This window comes from Schistocerca gregaria, chromosome 3 (assembly GCF_023897955.1).
Source record: "Schistocerca gregaria isolate iqSchGreg1 chromosome 3, iqSchGreg1.2, whole genome shotgun sequence".
NCBI lineage: Eukaryota > Metazoa > Arthropoda > Insecta > Orthoptera > Acrididae > Schistocerca > Schistocerca gregaria.
In genome coordinates, this window is record NC_064922.1 from 667,443,515 (window position 1) to 667,451,761 (window position 8,247).

General features: G+C 44.3%; 1 pseudogene; it reads left to right on the forward strand.

Moving 5' to 3' along the window:
• Positions 1-268: 268 nt before the first annotated feature.
• Positions 269-386, forward strand: LOC126356549 (5S ribosomal RNA; annotated as a pseudogene).
• Positions 387-8,247: the final 7,861 nt, after the last annotated feature.

The following is an 8,247-nucleotide window of genomic DNA, read 5'->3' on the forward strand; positions in this document are numbered from 1 at the left end:
CCACTTGAAAGCGTCCACGGCCACAACTAAAATTTACTTGAAGATATTAAATAAAGTACTGTACTCGGAAGGATGGCCTTACGTGAATAAAAATTTATGAATAACGCAATGTTGATGAATAATAAGTCGGAATTTGCAATAACACATAAAAGGAACATAGCTGATATGCTGAATTGACAGCTTAAGAAATAATGAGACTACATGAAACCTGTGTGTCAGCTAGCCAATATGTCTCCCCTACAATTATTCTTCATCTTTCTTCCTTCTTGGCAACGGTCTTGCCGCAGTGGATACACGAGTTCCCGTCAGATCACCGAAGTTAAGCGCTGTTGGGCTTGGGTGGCACTTGGATGGATGACCATCCGGGCCACCATGTACTGTTGCCATTTTTCGTGGTAAACTCAGGCTCATGATGCCAATTGAGGAGCTACTCGACAGAATAGTAGCGGCTCCGGTGACAGAAAAAATCATAACGACTGGAAGAGCGCTGTGCTGACCACACGCCCCTCCTAACCACATCCTCAGCTGAGGATGACTCGGCGGTCTGATGGTCCCGATGGGCAACTTGTGGCCCGAAGACGGAGTGCTTCTTCCTTCTGTCCGCAAGGTACACAGTATCTACAACTAGAAGAAATTAAGTAACCTTGTCTTGCAGTTTTAATCTTACTATAAATTTTTATTATCTCTTAATTAAGATTATTCTTTTACTTCTACTTACTTCTTAGGCTCTTCGTCAATAACACTGCGCAACGCATGTGACTATACGATTAAAACTGCATTATAGGTGTAATAAGCACGTAAAATTCTATAAAACTGTTCTCATGATATGATAGGAATTAGAGATCAGTGTTCTCAGAGATTACAGATAGAAAAAGAGATCTCTCTTGTTGCGATAACTTCATGGTCCCCCCCGAAACAAATAGAGGCTTCAGTACAGTGACGCTCACACACGAATCCTTTGGGAACTTCAATTTGAAATTTGGTTTTTCAAATCGTCGAAAAGATATGTTTTATTGACTTGTACTTCATTTTGTTTGTTACGTAGTGTTTAGCTACTTTATGTGCCGTGGTATTAAACAGTCAGTGTTTTGAGACTGTGCCTGTTAGGAAAACCAACTGTTGCTTGAATGTTCGTCGGATTTTCGGAACGTTTGCATTAATTTGCTGTGGCATTTGAACTTTGCGGACAACTCGGCATGATATCAGTAGTCCAGGAATGTGAGAACGCTTTCCCGAGCAATTAGGTAGCACTAGCCTTAGTATAATGGAGATATCCAATATGAAACGAAAGATGCGTTCATCAGAGTCGCGATCGAGTTAATAGATATAGTTATTCTGCAGAAGTTGTGAAACAAACGCTGCCGCTAAATTATCCCGGAACGAATATATATTACACTAAGGAACTTACAGTGATTAGCCAGAACATTATGCCGACAGACCTTGACATAATCCTGTCCAGGCGAAAGCAGCTTCACTTGTCGTGGAATGACTGCTGGTCAGACAGCGCACGGTACAAGTACTATCAGTGATCGTGTTGTCCGTGTATAGAATGTGGAAGGTGCGCTGGATGTCTGAGGATTGCTGTGGTGAGTGTTTCAATATGTGGCGAAATGAAGTTAAAAACACGTCCAGACATCGGGGCGTTGTTCGGCCCCACATCACTACAGTTTTAGGACGTGGTATGCTGGGCAGAATAGTAAAACGGGACAGGCGACGAACTGTGGCGGAACTAAAATCAGATCATAATTCAGGGTTGAGTACAAGTGTTTCTGAACACACGGTGCGTCGAACAACTCTACCGATGGGCCTCCGCAGCTAAAGACTCGCATTTACCAATGTTAACCTCACGACATCCACAGCTACGACTGAAAGAGGCCCTTAGGCACTGGACACTGACGCAGCGTCCAGAGTCTTCGAGAGGAACAGCTCCTTGACATCTGTCCTGCAGACCGGAGTTACGCTGGCGGCGGCTCCATAATGCTCTGGGGAACATTCATGTGGGCATCCACGGGTCCAGTGGAGGTCGAGCAAGGCACCGTGATAGTGAAGGAGTATTTTACACTGTTTGTAGAGAGCACCTACACTACTGGCCATTAAAATTACTACGCCACGAATGAGACTTGCTACAGACACGAAATTTAACCGACAGGAAGGAGATGCTGTGATATGCAAATGATTAGCTTTTCAGAGAATTCCCACAAGGTTAGCGCCGGTGGCGACACTTACAACGTGCTGACATGAGGAAAGTTTCCAACCGATTTCTCATACACAGACAGCAGTTGACCGGCGTTGCCTGGTGAAACGTTGTTGTGATGCCTCGTGTAAGGAGGAGAAATGCGTTCCATCACGTTTCCGACTTTGATAAAGGTCCGATTGTAGCCTTTCGCGATTGCGGTTTACCGTATCGCGACATTGCTGCTCGCATTTGTCGAGATCCAATGACTGTTAGCAGAATATGGAATCGACGGGTTCAGGAGGGTAATCGGAACTCCGTGCTGGATCCCAACGGCCTCGTATCACTAGCAGTCGAGATGACAGGCATCTTATCCGCATCGCTATAACGGATTGTGCAGCCACGTCTCGATCCCTGAGTCAACAGATGGGGACGTCTGCAAGACAACAACCATCTGAACAAACAGTTCGACGACGTTTGCAGCAGCATGGACTATCAGCTCGGAGACCATGCCTGCGGTTCCCCTTGACGCCGCATCACAGACAGGAGCGCCTGCGATGGTGTACTCAACGACGAACATGGGTGCACTAATGGCAAAACGTCATTGTTTCGGATGATTCCAGGTTCTGTTTACAGCATCATGATGGTCGCATCCGTGTTTGGCGACAGCGCGGTGAACGCACATTGGAAGCGTGTATTCGTCATTACCGTACTGGGGTATCACCCGGCGTCATGGTATGGGGTGCCATTGGTTACATGTCTCGGTCACCTCTTGTTCGCAATGACGGCACTTTGAACAGTGGGCGTTACATTTCAAATGTGTTACGACCCGTGGCTCTACCCTTCATTCGATACCTGCAAAACGCTACATTTCAGCAGAATAATGCACGACCGCATGTTGCAGGTCCTGTACGGGCCTTTCTGGATACAGAAAATGTTCGACTGCTGCCCTGGCCAGCACATTCTCCAGATCTCTCACCAATTGAAAACGTCTGGTCAATGGTGGCCGAGCAACTGGCTCGTCACAATACGCCAGTCACTACTCTTGATGAACTGTGGTATCGTGTTGAAACAGCACGGGCAGCTGTACCTATACAGGCCATCCAAGCTCTGTTTCACTCAATGCCCAGGCGTATCAAGGCCGTTATCACTGCTAGAGGTGGTTGTTCTGAGTACTGATTTCTCAGGATCTATGCACACAAACTGAGTGAAAATGTAATCACATGTCAGTTCTAGTATAATATATTTGTCCAATGAATATCCATTTGTCATCTGCATTTCTTCTTAGTGTAGCAATTTTAATGGCCAGTAGTGTACATTCGTTAATGACTACCATTTTTATCTAATTCCGTGGCATTTCCCAACAAGATAATGTGCCGTCTCACAAGACCAGGAGTGTGATGGAGGGCTCGAGGAACACAGTGGCGAGTTCCAGTGGATATGGTAGCCCACCAACTCGCCAGATCTGAGCCGGCTATTAGGCAGGTGGTTAAAAAGTTTCTGGCTGCTCAGTGTATATTGTATGGGAGATATTTCGAAACTAAACTAATAGCGAAACTCTCAGGTTCATACACCGGAATTAAAGTATTTTGGAATGTAAAAGAATTTGTTTTCTGGTGTTTCTCTCCTTGTTCTGCGGTGAGCAATAATGTATTGAAATATTTTTTTATTGCTTTCACTGCAGCATATTAGGTGTTTATTGCAATGAAACAATCGAAGAAGGCGAAAGGCAGTATTTAATTATTGTAAAAATAAAAGAAATCTTATTACTGTTTTGCGAAAATCCAGAGATATTTCCTGTAGCACTCGAGGATGAAAATAGGAAACAACGAAGTTGGTAGCCGGAGCAACAAATCATAGAATCTTCTCTTCACAAACATGGCAGATGAGTTGAATAGAGACGGCCAATGTATATGACTGCTCTTGCCTGTTATCTTCTTCGCTGCGTGATATGAATATTTCTTCACGATTGTACATGGGCGTACAACCACTCTTGTCCAGCTGCAGCTTCCGTTTTGAATGGCATTCTACATCTGTGCCATCAGTCGTCATTTGTTGAGGTAGCAGAATCTAAAATCCAATCAAATCCACCCACTATTCTTCAGCTGTTGTTACTAACCTCTGTAGATCCCCATAAAGCTTACGCACTCTAGGAATAATATTTCACTTCAAACAAGAAATAATGTAACTCTCAGCACACTGATTAAAACTCTGAGCAGTGGAAATTATTAACGAGCAAGTTGGGGCGGGTTATGAAAATAGTTTCAAATTCTGGCTGAAAAACGCGCCCAGCCATCCAGAAATTAAACTTCTGCAAGTCCACCCTTATTAAGTAGGAGTACAGGAGCACAGCAGACAGGAATATTACAATTTTCAGCTGTAATTTCATTATCAATTTATTGGCAACCGATTTCGATGAAGCACTTCACCATCAGGCCCTCTAAATACACTGACGATTTTTCCTGAAAGACATCAGTCATAAACTATCACGTGAAAATAACAGATAACCGGCTCAGCTCCTGTAGTAAGCAAACACGCACGGTAAGATCGCAAACTTATGTTCATCTGCACAAATAGGCTGTACGCAACTGCTTCGTACTTTGACCGATCCTAGTCATTCCCTCCGCTGTTCTACTCGTAGAAACAATCTTCTTAATTCACTTATTTCTGTTGTTCTTACGCGAAGTGCACGCTGTCTTCCCTCCAGGGATTCCCGTTTGCGTTCACGGAGTGTGTCTGAAATATTAGAGTGTTGATTGGACCTACCGGCAATACATCTAGCTGCACGCCTCTGAACTGCTGCGATGTCTTCCTTTAATGCGACATGGTGCGGATCTTTTTTGGGAAGAGAAACTATGATGAGTTGACGTAAGTATATAGCATTGTGATGGAGTGTGGGCTAGAGGAGGAGTTGGGGAGCGAGACGTGAAATGAAACTTTGACTGCAAGGGGGGGGGGGGGGTGGGGGGGTTGTGAAAAAGTGGGAGGGGGTGAAGGATGGAAAGGCTCTTTTCTTTCTCATGTGATTTCATCGGTTATTCTACATAGAATCTGGTTTCCCATATTTATCTGGTCACGCAGCAACTGTTTATTTTGTGTTAATGCTTTTTGTATATGGAAAATTGGTTGGAAAGAAAAGAGGTGTCTGTCTCTACGGATTTTTATGATATTCATGTCGTTTTCAATATTGCTTGGTCTATGGTGTTCTTCTTTTAGCTGAGCCACAAATTTTGAATGACTTGTACTGTATTTGAATGCTCTGATGTGTTCTTCATATTTTGTGTCAAATAACACCTCTCGCTCCTCACCTTCTGCTCTTTCGCGGCCACTTCTAGGACAAGAGAGTGCCCTGAACCTCTGTCCGCTCTTCCACCATCTTTGACAAGGCCGTTGGCAGAATGAGCATAATTTCAGTTCATATAAATGATATGCTGTATAATGGTGGAGGCTACGTGAAACTATTCACCGACGATGCTGTTGTCCCTAGGAATGCTAGAACGCCAGAAGATTGAAAAAAATTTGGAAGACCTGCACAGAATCGGCGGTTGGTGCAGGGTCGGCAGATATCCCTGAAGCCAAAAAGAGTGTAAAGTATTGCATATAACTAGGCGAAGAGTTCTAGTGCTCTTCGTTTACCCTGTTGGCGACATATTAAACAATTGTAAAAATACCTAGGAATAACCATCCAGAACGTCCTAAAGTAGAATGATCATACAGAACTGACTATAAGCAAAGGGGATAGAAAGCTGAATAGATGGTGACGAAACCAAACATAGTCAATCAATACCGAGCGAGATGTCGCAGTGGATAGCACACTGGATTTCCATTGGAGAGGGGAGAGGGGGAGGGGGGGAAGGTTCAAATCCGCGTCCATCCATCCTGGTTTAGGTTTACCGTCATCATTTCCCCAAATGGCTTGTAAGGTGGCTATAATTTCGCACCTTACAAGCTCTCATCCACATACTTTGCCATGATCTGCAAACACGATTAGGTATCATGTGATAGGCTGTACATCGTATATATGAATATATAAAGGAGACTGACATTGTCACGTACATCTTGTAACTGTTGACGCTTATTGCATGAATGATGACGGAGTGTCTCCATTATAAAAACGGCATCTAGAGAGGTTGGAACGCCAGTGGAAATGAAACGGCTGGCGGAGCAGAATTGAAGCCCTGGGTGGAAGGCCCAAACAGATGTGTTGGTCCTTCTTAAACACAGGAAATAGCAAGACGGACGTCGTAGCACCTAAGCGCTGGAACACAATAGAGTCAGTATTGTAACTGGACAGGAAGACTTATACTTCGGAAACGCTGAAAATCTTCGGCGCAGGTGAGAGGAACAAAGAAGTGGTACCTCGGAAACCACGCAGGCTTGGTTATTTCCAAGGAGTTTTACTCCGCAGCGTACCATTGTACGAGTATAGGTTTTTCCTCGCAAGCTTTCAGCGCTGGACGACAAAAGACTAAAATATGGTTGGTCGGCGTTAGAAAGAATCTGTAGAGAGGGAGAATAATCCTTGTTTTCGGGAATATCATTCGTTTTCGGACTTACGATTGTGGGGAGCCAAGCCTTGCTGGGAATCCAGCGCTGGAGAGACGTGGTCTTCCGTTGAGAGTTCCCGTGTTTGACGGTCGCTTGATATCAGCTTTGTTGATATAGACGGACTTGCTGTCCCATTTTCTCAGGAGAGTTTATGGTTAGAACACTTAGGTACTGTACTGCTGCAAACCTATAAGATTCTGGAGCACGCAGCGTTCAGTAACTGAGAGCACTTCCTCTGCTTATACTTACGTTGAGACGTTACCTGAACTCCGTACTTGTGGTTGGGATTTCGCGTTTCTCGTCTGTAAAACACAGAGAGGAGAAGACAGTATTAGAGTAAATTAGTTAGAGGACCGCCTTCTGCCGTCCTAGTCTTTGAAAGGGTTTTATTTTGTGGCTGGCGTTCGTCCATCGACGCTGACGTCTACGAGAACCAGCACGCCGACGCACCAGACGCAGTACATACGGTGATATCGCAAATTGCTTCGGCTTATTAGGGCTATAAGGCTAATCCGCCGAGATCACGTTAGTGTATTTCCACTGAGGTTCCACACCATCGTAGAACATCTTTGAAAGTAGTGTGTTCCAGTGCTTGGTACGCAGATGATGTCAGTCATTTCTTGTTATTGATATTAGACCGCAGTCATAATAAGGGGCAGAGTCGGGCAGTTGATTAGTAATTTTCCTTGGCAAATGTAAACTTCGTAATATAAAGTTTTTTTAAAAATCTGCAATAAATATATAAGCAGGAACAACGTTTATCATTTAGAAGGATTAGTTGCCTTCATCATTTGTTTATGTTTAGATTGTAATTTATAGAATTAAAAGATCATAAGATCTGCTTCAGGAGGTAGTCAGACAGGGCCAAATCAGCATTTTAGCGTTTTTTATCCTTCGTTCCGCACATTCACTTTACTCCCGCCTGGAGTAGCATCCTGGAGGCTTCAAGCAAATGCCGTGATGACTCCTGGGGAAAAGGGCGGCCGGCTTCCTTCCCCATCCTTCCCTGATCCGATGGGAACGATGACCTCGCTGTTTAGTCCCCTCCCCAGAATCAACCAATCAACCAAGAAACTAACTAATCAATGAAAAATTTGGCTTACAAGTACTTCCAAATTTTTGAGAGCTGCTAATCAATCCAGAAAGCTTACAAAGTAGTGCTAATGGAAGAGATACAGGAAAGTTGTAGAAGAACGGCGCGCTTCGTTACAGGAAGCTTTAGCTGGCATTGAACTACGACGGAGATGATCAGCGAATCACACTAGCAGACGCTACGAGGAGGGCGTTCTGCAAGACGGAGGGGTTTTCTACTGCAATTTCGGGAGCGTAAGCTCCAAAAAGTTTCACACAACACGGTACTTCCTCCTAAATACGTCTCGTGAAATGAACTGACGAGAAAATCAGAGAAGTACGCAATTTATTCTTCCTGCTCATCATTTGTGAAAGAAACAGGGAGGGGAGGAAAAGAAATTGGTAGAAGTAGTACCCTCCACCACACTCTGTAAAATGTCTTGTGGAATATAGAT